Source organism: Myotis myotis, unplaced genomic scaffold (assembly GCF_014108235.1).
Source record: "Myotis myotis isolate mMyoMyo1 unplaced genomic scaffold, mMyoMyo1.p scaffold_m19_p_8, whole genome shotgun sequence".
NCBI classification, from domain to species: Eukaryota; Metazoa; Chordata; class Mammalia; order Chiroptera; family Vespertilionidae; genus Myotis; species Myotis myotis.
The window spans coordinates 27,670,828-27,684,903 of record NW_023416390.1 but is presented as its reverse complement, the minus strand read 5'-3'; positions in this window follow the sequence as shown (position 1 = coordinate 27,684,903).

Below are 14,076 nucleotides of genomic sequence, written 5' to 3'. Positions count from 1 at the left end.
ACACATAGTTGCTTACCAAGAGCTGTAGAGAGAGAGTTGATTTAATTTGGAGTGAGGAATAGGAAAACTGCCTAATGGGAGTCGAGTGAGGATTTGCTAAGAGAAATATTGCTGGGGGTTGTAAAGTCTGCAGACAGGAGGAGGACTGAGGTTAGGACGAGAAATCTAACCTTGGCAGTGCTGAGGAGCATAACAGAATGGTGAGGCGGCATTACAGGCTGCCAATGCTTCATAGGTCACAGAACACCACAAGGCATTCCTCCTGGTGCAGATCAACCTCAGGCAGCATGAGTCACTCTCTCCCTGAGCTCATATGGCACTTAATCCATAGCTCCGCTGGTTCTGTGTCCTCAGGCTGAGCGCTTCTTGGTGTCAGCACTACTGTTTTACTCTGTCTCCCCTCCTCACCACATGCTCTGCTCCGTCCATGCTAGGTTCTAGCTTCATACATCTGGCAAGAAGGCTCTCAGGGACTGAATAAATCCAGCTATGAGCTAAGAAATGAGTGAAAGGTCACCCCAGGTAGAATGTAAAACATGTAAGATTGCAATAGGAATGTAGATTGTGTCGCCAGAGTTATTTATTTTCAAACAGCATGGGGTCTTCGGGTCATCTCCACCATTTAGCCCAGCGATATGTTGGCATGCCTGGAATTCGGAATACTGTTTGATCAATCATCACTTTTTTTCCCCCCTCATAGAAGGGCCTGTTTTTGCTAGAGATAAAACTCTCTTTCCTCATCTTCAAAAGGAAGCTCAACATGTTTAAAAATGTTTCCCCCTTTGACTTTGCTCCCTCTGGGTTTCCTGGGGTCGGTGCGAAGTGAAGGAGAATTTGGAGGCTTGGAGCTGAAAGTGGCAGGAGTGGGGACCTCTCTTCCTGGAGCTGGAGGGATGTTCATCAAAGCACACGTGTGGTCGAGGAAGCTTAAAAATAAAGCTCATTTCTACAGAAAAAACAACAACATTCATTAAGCTTTCAATAAGCTGCTTTTTTTCTTAAGGAATCATTGATTTACTCACCAAAAAAATGCTGCCAGCAGAGGGAACGGCAACACACTCTTCCAAAAGGATCCTTTGAGGAGAAGGAACACGTAAATTCCAAGAAAAGTTAGCTAGAAAGAACAGTTTATTCTCACTGGTTCCTTCTCATCACATCACTATTTATTTCCCCCAAATGCCCTTTATTTATTCATTTTAAGCCATCAGAGGTGTCTACATGTTGGGCAGGGCATAAAGAACTTTTCTTACCACAAAGACCCTTTTGGGACACCAAGCGGAGACCTCAGCTATCCTTTTAAATTCCCAGGACTCTGAAACCTCATGTCTGCAGAGACAAACAGGGGGGCAACGGCGAGAAGGCAGAAGCCGAAGTAGTTAGGCCGCCGGCCTATTCCCAAGAAAATCACTTCGCTGTTCCAGCAGGAGCCGCTTTGCCATCAATCCATAAGATGGAGCTGGGGTGTGCCAGTTTCAGTCCTGAAACTGTAACACATATTCATTGTAAGCTACAATTATCCACAGTTTAGTCTGTTTATGAAACCGTTTTGTGGTTATTTATTAAAAATAAAATTTATGTGTGCTTACTGAAGCTATATTTTGGCAGGCAAAGGAGGTTGGCAGACATGTCTGAGTCAACAGCCAGGCTCTAGCCACTCTTTATGTCGTCATATAAAAACTTGTCAAATAATATTTAGTTTTTAATCTTCAGTTGCAAACATAAGGGTAGTCATGAACATATTTGGTGAGTAGGTCTCCTTGAAACAAGAACCCAGGTGTTTGGATTTCAGTAAAAGTGATAATTAAGTTTCTGGCTCCTTTAGAGGTGATCTGTTATTCCGTCTCTTCCATCAACTTCTATTACCTATTTTTTTTTTGTCCAGGTTTCTCATGTTTTTAAGGAGTTTTTTTGTTTTCCTCAATGGTTTTTAAAAATATAAGCTATCTGTTTATCAATCAATTCTAAAATTTAAAGACAAATATATTACTCATGATTAAGGAGATATAATACTGCCAGTATAGTCATGGTACTCTTCTACTGGAGATCTTTTGAATGTAAGTGGATTATTTATTTTTCTGGAATTTTTAGTTATTTAGGTCAATCTACTTATTTTTTTTTAATGCCATCTAAGAAGGAAGTTCTTTTTAAAGGGCTACAGTTGTTGGATTCAAGAACGTATAGTTCATCTTATTAGCTATGCTAATTTTTATTTTTATTTTTATTTTTATGTTTATTTTTCGAATAAGCCAAAATGATGGAGTTTGTTATTAGGGATCCTGAATGGAAAGAAAAGTGTGATTAAGTAACAGACCTTGGAATTAGGAAAAAAGGATGTACTGTGAATAGGTAGAATATTCTTTCCTTTGAATTCACTCGCACAAAGATTCAATGGGAGAAGAAATAAGGTCTTAGTATGAAATCATTCAAGAAGAAAACTTGAAAACTTTCCTGAAGGGAGTTTCTGAAATGTGATAAACAGGAATTGAGAAAAGACAGGCTAGTATACTTCTTGCTTCTTCCTTAAATACCTTGAGTATGAGTCACTGCTGAGGTTGTGCATTAGTTTGCCACAAAAGAATTTCTGGTCCCAACCTTATAAGACAACTACACTTTTTATATATCAATTGTCTCCTGTCTCTCCATCCCCTCCCTCCACTGGTGTTTGGCTTTAGTTCTTGTAGCAGAGCTGATTGAGTGTGCCCTTCTTGATAGAGACTTGGCACTGCAGTTTAGTATTTGTTGTCAAGTTATATACTAGTAATTCTATTCTATGTACATTTTATTTACTGGAGTCTTTTGTGAGCAAAGTTCTGTGCCAGGTGTTAGAATATCAAGTTGTCCAAGATAGAGCCATTTGGCATAACAAGTTTATAAAGTGATGAAATGTGTTATCTACCAGTGATTTGCATCCCACAGTCTATAGTAATTTGGATGCCCTAAACAGGATGAAACCTTGTGTTGGATCCACCAAGGGCAAAAGTCCTGAAGCCTTCAGGAGTTTGGTGTATTTGAAGACAGAGACTCAGCATGACTGGAACAGAAGAATGGAAAAAGAGAAATCTGTCTGGATCAGCAGGACCCCAAAAATACCATTGCAGGGTCACAAGCAGGGAGGTAAAAGGCTGCTGTAGATTATATTCCTGAGGATACACTCTGACACAGAGTTGAGCAGGAAGGTTGTTTATTAAGGAGAACTCTTAGGAGTCACATCTATGGAAGAAGGGGAAGGAAGAAGGGTTGGGTAGAGAGAGAGAGAAGGTAATTTGGAGTTTGGGCTCAGTGACAGCCTTGGCTGACCTTATGGGGAGTGGTAGTTCTTCAGAGTGGTACCAGTGACACTGGGATGGTTGGGTATTTAGACATTCACATTGAACCATCTTTGGATATGGGCTTCCTCAGGATGCGTGTGACCTGAGGAAAGGCAGTTCTTTCCCCAGGCAAGGTAACCCTGAAGGGGCCAACATCATTCCCAACCTCTGTACAAGTCCTTCACTGAAGCAGAGTCTGAGTGATGCATCTCAGGATCCACCACAATAACTTTATTTGCATTAAAAAAATCATGCTGGAAATTTTTAGAGAATAGATTAGAGAAGGAAAAGAGTAGGAGTGGGAAACCAACTAGGTGCTCCTGGAATTATTCAATGGAAGATGATGGTAGTTTGAACTATATGAGGACTGTAGAGTGAGAAAGAAGTAAATGGAGTAAAAATATGTTTTTGACATAGATACTATAGGAATAGGATTTGGATTGGATGAGGGAAGTAAGGGAGAGAAAGATACCAAGGATGAATCTCAGAGTTTTGGCATGAGTAAGTGAGATGCTGGAGTACCACCTACAAAGGAAGGGGTGCTCAAAGAGGAGAATTGTGGGGCAGAACTGCAGTAGGATTAAAGAGTTTTCCTCGGGACATGTTAAGCTTGATATGTGAGTGATTCAACCAACTGGAGACAAATTTATGCAATTTTGTATTGGTCTTTCTCTTTATGGGGTTTTAAAGATTATTAGAAAGTCTTTCCCCCCAAAATTATGAAAAGATTTTGCTGTGTATTTTCCTAGTATTCTTAGTTTCATTTTTTAAAACATTTTGATTTCCTATTCAATTGGAATATTTTTAAGAAAAAGAAGTAGTGATTCAATTTTACCTGGTTTTCCAAATGACTAGTCCATTGTTCCAAAACCAATTATTTACTAATCCATTTTTCCTCCATTGATTTTTGTTAAATTACCATATTCTTTTCATTGTTGAGTCTTTTCCAGCCTCAGTGCCATGCTGTTTTATTTACTATCCCTTAGCAATACATTTTAGTGTCTAATAGCATGAGACTTACAATAGCACTGTGTGACAGACTTTATTCAGAAACTCATTTATTATCCTCACTTTAGTGTTCCCCCAGCCTTTTCCCACCCTTTGGCCATAGTCCAACCCTCATCACTGCCCATTCTCAGGCTGCAAGTCTATTTATTTCAGTCACCAAAATCTCAAAATAAATATGGTTCCCCAGCCAGACTGGCAAAATGGAAGTTTGACTATTTTGTTTGCATGAATGTCCAAATTGGCTTAGCTGCCTGGTAATCTGAGGGTAGCTCACCAACATTGCAGCCCATTTGTGGGTAATGTAAGGTAAACAGTATCTTGAGATGCCTGAAAAGAAGGGTTGGCTATTATAATTTCATTGCCAATTGACATGACACATTTAATTGAGTTCTCTGTAAGTAACAGACTTTTGTGTCAGTTTCATGTTTTGTTTCACTCTGTCTTTCTGGTAGTCTTCAAATAAATCTGGAGTTGAGAGTTATTTTTCCACTGGCTGTTTAATGACATTGGCTATCTTTATTCATTTCGTCAACTCAAGCTATTGCTCCAGTTCTGCAGAGCAGATTTTTACATGCTCTTTTTCATCTTAAACTTCCTTTCTTGCATACAAGAAGGCTTCTATAAGCACGAAGACCCTGGGATTTTGATGACTGTGGCCTGTAAAATTAAAAGAACTAAAAAATAGGATAGACAGTACCTTTGCAGACAGCATCTATTCTTCTTCCTGTTCACAAATGCAGAGGGATGTTGGGTGAGATTCTTACACAGTAGTCACCCCTTAACCACATTTTCACTTTCTGCAGTTTCAGTAACCCGGGATCAACCACAGTCCGAAAATATTAGATAAAAAATCCTACTAGTAAACTTTCATAAGTGTTAATCTGTGTGTTGTTTTGAGTCATGTGATGAAATCTCATGTGGACTGTGGGGTAAATTATCCCTTTGTCCAGCAAATCTACACAGTATACACTCCCCACCCATTAGTCACTTAATAGCTGTCTCAGTTACTAAATCAGTTATTAAGCCCTAAAGTACATACTTCCTTTCAGCGAAAACATGAGTATTGTACAATAAATATTTTTTTAAAATATATTTTATTGATTTTTTACAGAGAGGAAGATAGAGAGATAAGAGTTAGAAACATCGATGAGAGAGGAACATCGATCAGCTGCCTCCTGCACATCTCCTACTGGGGATATGCCCGCAACCCAGGTACATGCCCTTGACCGGAATCGAACCTGGGACCTTTCAGTCCGCAGGCCAATGCTCTATCCACTGAGCCAAACCAGTTTTGGCTGTACAATAAATATTTTGAGAGACCATGTTCACATAACTTTTATTACAGTGTATTGTTGCACTTGTACTATTTTATTAATAGTTGTTAATCTCTTACTGTGCCCAATTTATAAGTTAAATTTTATGATAAGTATGCATGTTTAGGAAAAAGACTATATATATATATATATATATATATATATATATATATATATATATATAATATATCCGTACCATCCTCAGTTTCAGACATCCACTAGGAATCTTGGATTGTGTCTCCCTGTGGATAAAGGGGGACAAGTGTATATGCCTTTTCTCTACATTGATGAGTAAGAGGTTGTTAATTGTAACCAAAGTTCTACAGGTAGTGTTTACTCCCTTAGTTAAATGTAGGGCACTAGGACTTTTATCAGAGCAAAAATGGGGATGGTCTAAGAGCAGAGCGCTGTGTTCCATTCAACTCCTAGTTCCATAAGTTAGTGAACTCATGCAGGATAGTTAACTTCTCTGAACCCTTATTCCTCTTCTGTGAAAGTAATTGAGAATAAATGCTTATAGAATCAGTGTGAGTATAAAATAACACATGTGGGTATGTATTAGGTAGGATAAGAAGTTACAGAAATCTTGAGTAGTGTTGAGGTTATGTTTCTAGTCTTTCCTTGGCTTGGAAGTGTTCATGTTAATTGAAGGCAAAATAAATAATGTGGTTCATCTAATCTGATCTGCTATAGATTGTAAGATACAACATTATTTTATGTGCCACTGGGGGAACATGCTCCCAATTTTATCATCAAGTATAAGACAGCCTGATTTCTGAGGTGATAAATCTGAAATGACTCCGTGTCTTAGAATGGAGGAAATAGAGTAAGAAGATCTGTAGAATCTCTTAAGAAGGGATTTGGTTAGTACCTATCGAGTCATAGAACTGAATTGGATTAATGGGTCCCTAGAGCAATTGCCTTAATGAATAGAAAATTGATTTATAATTGGCATATTTTACAGGAGTCATAAAATGATAATTTTTGGGGCCCATTATAAATCCACGCCACCTGGCCCCAGCTGGGCTCTGGGTCCTCTTACTTAGCTCTTTGAGGACCCTGTTGTATTTACCACAGGAGACATTTCCAGTGTTTTTAATACTCTCCAGGCTCATACTCTTGTGTCATGAGTGAGTCAATGATTTATTCACTTGCACTTAGGTGTGAGCCACTGCAGTTTGCTAATCTTCATTGTAACATGACTTTCCTTCAAACTTAATTAAAAATGTGTCTTTTCTTTTCCAAGATTATACCTGAGTTCTTTTCTCACCTTGTTTTAAGATTTTTGCTTTATTTTCCCCTCTTGATTTTCTCCACTAGCTTTTTCTATTTTGCTTATTAGTGGGTTAACGTTTTCCAAATTTAAAAAAATTCCTTATAACCTATAATTTTTAGAGGCAATGTAGTCAAGTCGATAAAAGCATGAGCTATAGAACCACATTCTATAAGTTCAACTCCCAGCTCATCTACTTACCAGCTGGATACATTGGGTAAATTACTTCTCACATCTGTTCTTCAATTGTTTTCATCTGCAAATCAGGGCATAATAGTTGTTTTTGCCTCATAGAGTTGTTGAAGGATTGAGTTAATATACATAACACACTTAGAACATTGCCTGGCACTAAGTAAGTGCTGAATAAGTATTATCTATTATTCTTATCGGCTCTCAACTTACCAGTCTGTTTTCTCTCTTGTATTCTTATCTCACTATCAACAACAACAACAACAACATTTTTATTTTTAAACTACCACATTGATCTGACAATGTTTTTCACGGCTGGTTCTGCTATATTTTCTTTCATGCAACTATTTTTCATACCACTTATTCTGGATAAACTTTAAAAGAGATAAAGACCAATTGATGTGAAAGTATCTTATACCTCCCGAGTCTACTTTAACTCATCTTCATCTCTGATATTTGAGGCTACATTTAAATGTTTCTTTCTATCAAGATAGTTATATATCTTACAACTTTTATAATGGTTGCAAATTTGATCCTTGTGTTTCTAACTGCCAAGTCTCAATAATTATATTCATAGAAAATTACATAAAGACATACAAACATATTCATGAGCACTTCACTTTACAAATGCAAAATCTCCCCTCCCCCCCCCGCAAACTTTATATGAATAGTGGATATCTATTTTGTATAATTGTACTCATTATATTTTTCTTTTTAAAAACTGTTCAATAGAATTCTCATGATTTTCTCACTTGCTATGCCTTAATGTTCTCCAGTGCTTTTTTTGGGAAGGAAAGCTAAATGATTTGAGTACAACTCACAACTCATAAACTCTGGAACAATATTATTATAACTGTCAACAAATTGCTGTGATTATAAAACATGTAAATGGCTTTATTTACTTAAGAGGCACTGCAAACCCTTGAAAGAATGATTAACTGTACAAAGAAGACATAGAGCAGGAGCTGGCAAATTACAGGCTAATTGCTCAATATGGCCCACTACTTGTTTTTGTAAATAAAGTTTTATTGGAATGCAGCCATACTCATTCATTTACCTATTGTCTATGGTTGCTTTTGCCTTACAGAAGCAGAATTTAATAGTTTTCACAGATACCATATGGCTCACAAAGCCTAAAGTACTTATTATCTGGCCCTTTACAGAAAAAGTTGGTAGATGCCTGACATAGAGTACCAAAGAAAACGTGCCCTTTGTCCTAGTTTTCTCAGCTATGGCCTTGGATTCATGACCTAAATATTTGTCTTTTTTAGGAAATAGCTTAGTTTTTGTTTTGTTTGTGTGTGTGTGTATGTGTGTGTGTGTGTGTGTGTGTGTGTGTGTGTGTGATGTAATGACAAAATAGAGAAGTTAAATTTTAGAAGTTAAAGCTTAAAGACCTGAAGTTGTCTTGTAAAGTGTAGAGAGACTAATGTATATCCTGAGGGTAGATGAGAGCCATCTCTGATGCCAAGATGTGGGGAGGAGAGGTTGAAACTTAGAGAAATTATTACCCTAGTTTATTATGTTGGTACCACCTGCACTGACTGCTCTTTAGGGGAAAATATTTTGTATTTGCTATGTTAAAAGTGATCTATTTTGTGCATCTTTGATTATAGAACTGGCCCAGGTGAGAAAACAATTTCCATTTTTTCTCCCATGCAAAAGCAACAGTTATTATTATTTTTTAAATTTGCTTAAAAATGCCCTGGAAAAGGCATGAGTCATAATACACAATGGCATGAGCTTTTATGATTCATTTTGGTATACAGTAAGTATAGTGTTTATCTTATTGTCTTATTTTAGAGATCTGGCTCATTCATTCATTCATTTATTCATTCAAAAGCCATTTACTTACTTGTTCCAGGCATCCCATCCCACATAATTGAAGTTCAACAACACAGCAAACAAACAAACAAACACACAAAACAGGTCTTCTACCTGTAGAGAACCCATGATCTCGCAAATTACATAGCATTTTAGAAGTAGATAGGGATTATGAAGATAAATAAGGCAAAGGAGGGAGAATAAGGGTGGTAAGGCCAATATCACAGAGAAGATGACTTTTTTTTTCAAAGACTTGAAGAAAGTGAGGAAGTGAGTCATCCATTTCAGTAAGTGCAGAGGCCCTAAAGTAAGAGCATAGCTGGACTACTCTAAGAACAGGAGAAACATGGCTGGGGCAAGATTGTTGAAAAGGACAATAGTAGTCAATGTATCGGTCATGTCATGTAGTATAGGTTATGTGGGGCTGTAAGGACTCTGGACTTTCACGTAGATGAGATGGGAAGACATTGTGGAGTTATGAGCAGAGAAATGTCATATTCTGCTACACTAGTATCCCCTTATTTTTGAGAAATACCATCCATGATTCCCAGTGCATGCCTAAAACCACAGATAAAACTAAACCCTACATATACTATGTCTTTTTCCTATACAAAGTGGAGCAAACATAGGTTTACAGTTGTTCATATGGAAAATAATACAATAATTAATAAATAATAATACAACAATAAATTGTGTTTTTCACACTCACAATTATAAACATATTTTTACCCCACCCTGCATGTATATACCTATGATAAATTTTAACTTATAAATTAGGCACAGTAAGAGATCAATAACAGCAACTACTAATAAAATAGAATAATTATAACAATGCTAGAGGCCCAGTGCACAAAATTCGTGCACAGGGTGGGGTGTCCCTCAGCCCGGCCTGCACCCTCTCCAATCTGAGATCTCTTGGAGTATGTCTGACTGCCGGTTTAGGCCCGAACCCTGTGGGATCGGGCCTAAACCAGCAGTCGGACATTCCTCTTACAATCCAGGACTGCTGGCTCCTAACTGCTCGCCTGCCTGCCTACCTGATTGCCTTTAACCACTCCCCTGCCGGCCTGATTGCCCCCAACTGTCCTACCCTGCTGGCCTGGTCACACCCAACTGCCCTCCCCTACAGGCCTGGTTGCCCCCAACTGCCCTCCCCTGCTGGCCCGATCGCCCCCAACTGCCCTCCCCTGGTGGTGTTTTCCCCATACTGCCCTCCCCTGCTGGCCTGATCACCCACAACTCCCCTCCCCTGCCAGCCTGATCACCCACAACTGCCCTCCCCTGCCGGCCATCTTGTGGCAGCTATCTTGTGACGACATTGCACAAGGGTGTGACGCCACCTAGGCTTTTATTATATAGGATATTGTAATAAAAGTTATGTGAATGTGGTCTCTCTCTCTGAAAATATCTTATTATACTGTATTTATACATCTTGTTGTGATAATGTGAGATGATACAATGCCTATGTGATGACAGTAAGTGAGGTCCTCATAATGGTATGCAATTTGAAACTTATACCATCTTTATTTCTGGAATTTCCTAGTAAGTATTTTGGACCATGGTAACTGCAATTGCAGAATGTGACATTGCAGATACAAGGGTACTGCTGTACATGTTTTTAAAAGATTACTCTGACTCCTTGATTAAAAGGTGGGTGATGATAAGAAACTGTCTCAATAGTCTAAGTGAGAATATATGTGGTTTGGCTTTGTGATATCTGTGAGAGTGGTGAGATTTGAGGGATATTTTGAGGACAACATCAATAGGATTACTGATGGATTGGATTTGAGATGGGAGAGGGAGAGAAAAAAAAGGGAGATTTGAAAGTTTTGGATTTTACCAGAGATGGGAAGATGGTAGTTAGAGCTTTTGTCTGAGAAAGAAGAGAAGTTCAATTTAGGTCACACTGAATTGTCAATGACTGTTAAACCCGTGGAGATGATGGGTATGCATTTGAATATACCAGCATGGAGTTGCCAAGTGACCTGTGCCACAAATATAAGTACATTAGAGATGACCAGGAGAGAGGGTATTGAGTGAAGAATGAGAAGAAAATTGGAGTAAGGACTGAAAACTAGGGAATTTCAGTGTGTAGAGGCCAGGTTGATGAGAATGGAGACAGAGAAGGAGGGATTGGTCAGGTGGCAGGAACACGAGAAGCCAAGGGAAGGATGGTCCAGTAGGGAAGAAAAAGCATGTAAGTACAGCTGACAGGTCAAGCGAGTGGAAGACGTCAGAGTTGACCTTTATAGGAACACTTTGTTGGAGTGGTGGGAGTAAAAGCCTAATGAGTGGATTTAAGAGAAAATGGGGCATGAATAGTTGTATTACACAAGTATAAGCAACTTTGTGTAGGGATTTCACTATAAATGGGGAATATGGGGCAGCCACTAGAGGGGGAAGATATAATAATAGCAAGAGGGTTTTATTATTATTTTTTAATAGGAGGGATAACAGCATGCTTTATGCAGATAGAATGATCTGGCAGCGAGGGAAAAACTGATGAAGCAGAAAAGAGTGGATAGTTACTAGAACAGTGTCCTTGGGCAGGCAAGAGAGGATGAAAATTATGCACCAGCAGAAGAGGTTGATTTTAGACAGAAGTGACACAATCAGGGGAAGCTGGAGGGCAGGCCGAGGGTGAGTGTAGATGCTGGGAGGTGGGTAGGTGATGGCAGAAGTTTTTTTGTTTTGTTTGTTTGTTTTTTTACATTTTAATTTCTTTATTGATTAAGATATTACATATTTGTCCTCATCCCCCCATTAAGAAGTTTTGATCATTGTGATTTCTTGTTAACATAGGAAGGAAACTCTTCAGATGAGAGTGAGGACTGGGGAAGAAGTGTGAAGTTTCATATTAGTCACTTGGGAGTGGAAAGATGAGGAGAGTAGAGAAATCTACAATGATTGCCTTGCAACAGGAAGGCTAGTGGCCACAGATTTAAAGTGATGTTAGATTTTCTTTAGCCATATTTAGCTCTTCTGAGATAGGCCAGAAATGGGTTAAAGTATGACCTTAATCAGTGTTGAGTTTTTTGACAAATGAGTAAAACGAGTGATATGAATATGTGTAATATCAAATAGACAGGTGTTTAAGATATATTCAAGGTAGTGTCAAAGGACTGTTAGGGCCAGGACACTAGAGTTAAACTGAGTAGAGAGTGTGGGATTCTTGGAATTGGATTATGAAGTTGTTGTAGTTTTGGGAATAGTGAGCCAAGTAGCAGAATCACATGGAGGGCTGGTCAAACAGGAATTGCTGGGCTCCAAATAACATTTCCTGAGTCAATAGGTCTAAAATGTAATCTGAGATTTCCATTTCTGTGCTCTAATTATTTCTGCCCTAAAGAGAAAATGCTTTGGCCTGCTTAATATTGTGGGGCATTGAGCTCTCCCTTGGGGTAAACAGGAGAAAACTTGCAATCTCTCTACCCAATCCCAGTGCCCAAATGGGAATTAGTTCTTTTGATGTCTAATGTCATTAGAAGTCTCAAAGTTCAAAGAATATCAGAAATCCCTCCTGAGGAAGATGAAACAAAAACAAAAGTTGCATTTTTTGATATTTGCTATTTAATCTCAAAAGTCTGTGGAACAATCCTGTGAGGCGGGTGGGTCGTCTCATTTTAGAGACTGAAGAGTCAGCAGCTCACAAGGATTAAAACGGCTCCCTCTCTCCACTGCTAACCTTCCCTTTCCTTTTTTTTTTTTTAAACCTAGTTGTATATATCTTTTGGCCAAACACCATTATCCATTACAATGGATTTATAAAGCTCAACTTCTTTCATTTTCAGTATATCCCTGATAGAGACCAGAGAAGTTGAGGGGACAGAGAGGAGGCATAAGGTCCAAACCTTCAGTGAGATTATATGTATCCTGTGTGGGTCCAATGACCCCAGCGAAGCTCCTCTTGTCTGTGGGCGTAGTATTACCGATGGAGGGCAGGGTTTGGGGAATTTCATAAGCAGTCATTGATGGCAGCCTAGAATTGTCAAGTAAATTGAGACTTTAATTTTCATGATTTAAAAATCCACCTAGTTTCAGGCTTATTTTATAGTACTACCGTCACCACCAAAACATAGAAACTACATGGTGAGTTTAAGTTGGTTGAATGGGAGGATGGCACCCTCTGAATACAGATGCAGAGCATTTATTTTCAAGTGGCCATGAAAATCCACACTAACGTATAATTTCCTGAGATGAGCTGAAATTGAGAAAAAATTTTAAGCATGAAGAAATAATTGTTTAACCTGAGCTTGGAGATCCAGAGACATAGAAGCATGGAACGGACTGTCAAGCCTCAGAGGGAAGGTGGGGGAGGATGGGTGGGTGGGAAGAGATCAACCAAAGAACTTGAATGCATATATGCATAACCCATGGACACAGACAATAGGATGGTGAAGGCCTGGGGTGGGAGTGGGGTGGGTTAGAGGAGGTCAATGGGGGTAAAGGCGGAAGGGATGTATGTAATATTTCCAACAACAAAGATTAAAAAAAAAACCCACAACTTTTGGGGTTATCTTCTTATTAATTAGTCTGGATGTTACAACATACATCTTTGTTTTTACACTTTCCTTCCAAATAAAAGCAACAGTGTAGAAACTTTAGCAACAGTATACTTTCAATTGCCCTCTCTCATTATTTGTGCCATCATTGTTGTACATTGTACTTCACTACATACACTAGATTCCTCCCAATACATAGATGTTATTTTACTTTAAATCAGCGGTTCTCAACCTGTGGGTCGCGACCCCTTCACAGGGGTCGCCTAAGACCATTGGAAAACACATATAAAATTACATATTGTTTTTATGGTTAATCACTATGCTTTAATTATGTTCAATTTGTAACAATGAAAATACATCCTGCATATCAGATATTTACATTATGATTCATAACAGTAGCAAAATTACAGTTATGAAGTAGCAACGAAAATAATTTTATGGTTGGGGGTCACCACAACATGAGGAACTGTATTGAAGGTCGTGGCATTAGGAAGGTTGAGAACCACTGCTTTAAATGGTCAATAGTCTTTTAAGTAATAGCACACATTATTAATTTATATCTATCCAGATGTATTCTTTTTATTACTCTTTATTTCATCTACAAGTTATATCCTGATACCATTTTCCTTTAAATAATTTTTTTAAAAAAATATATTTTT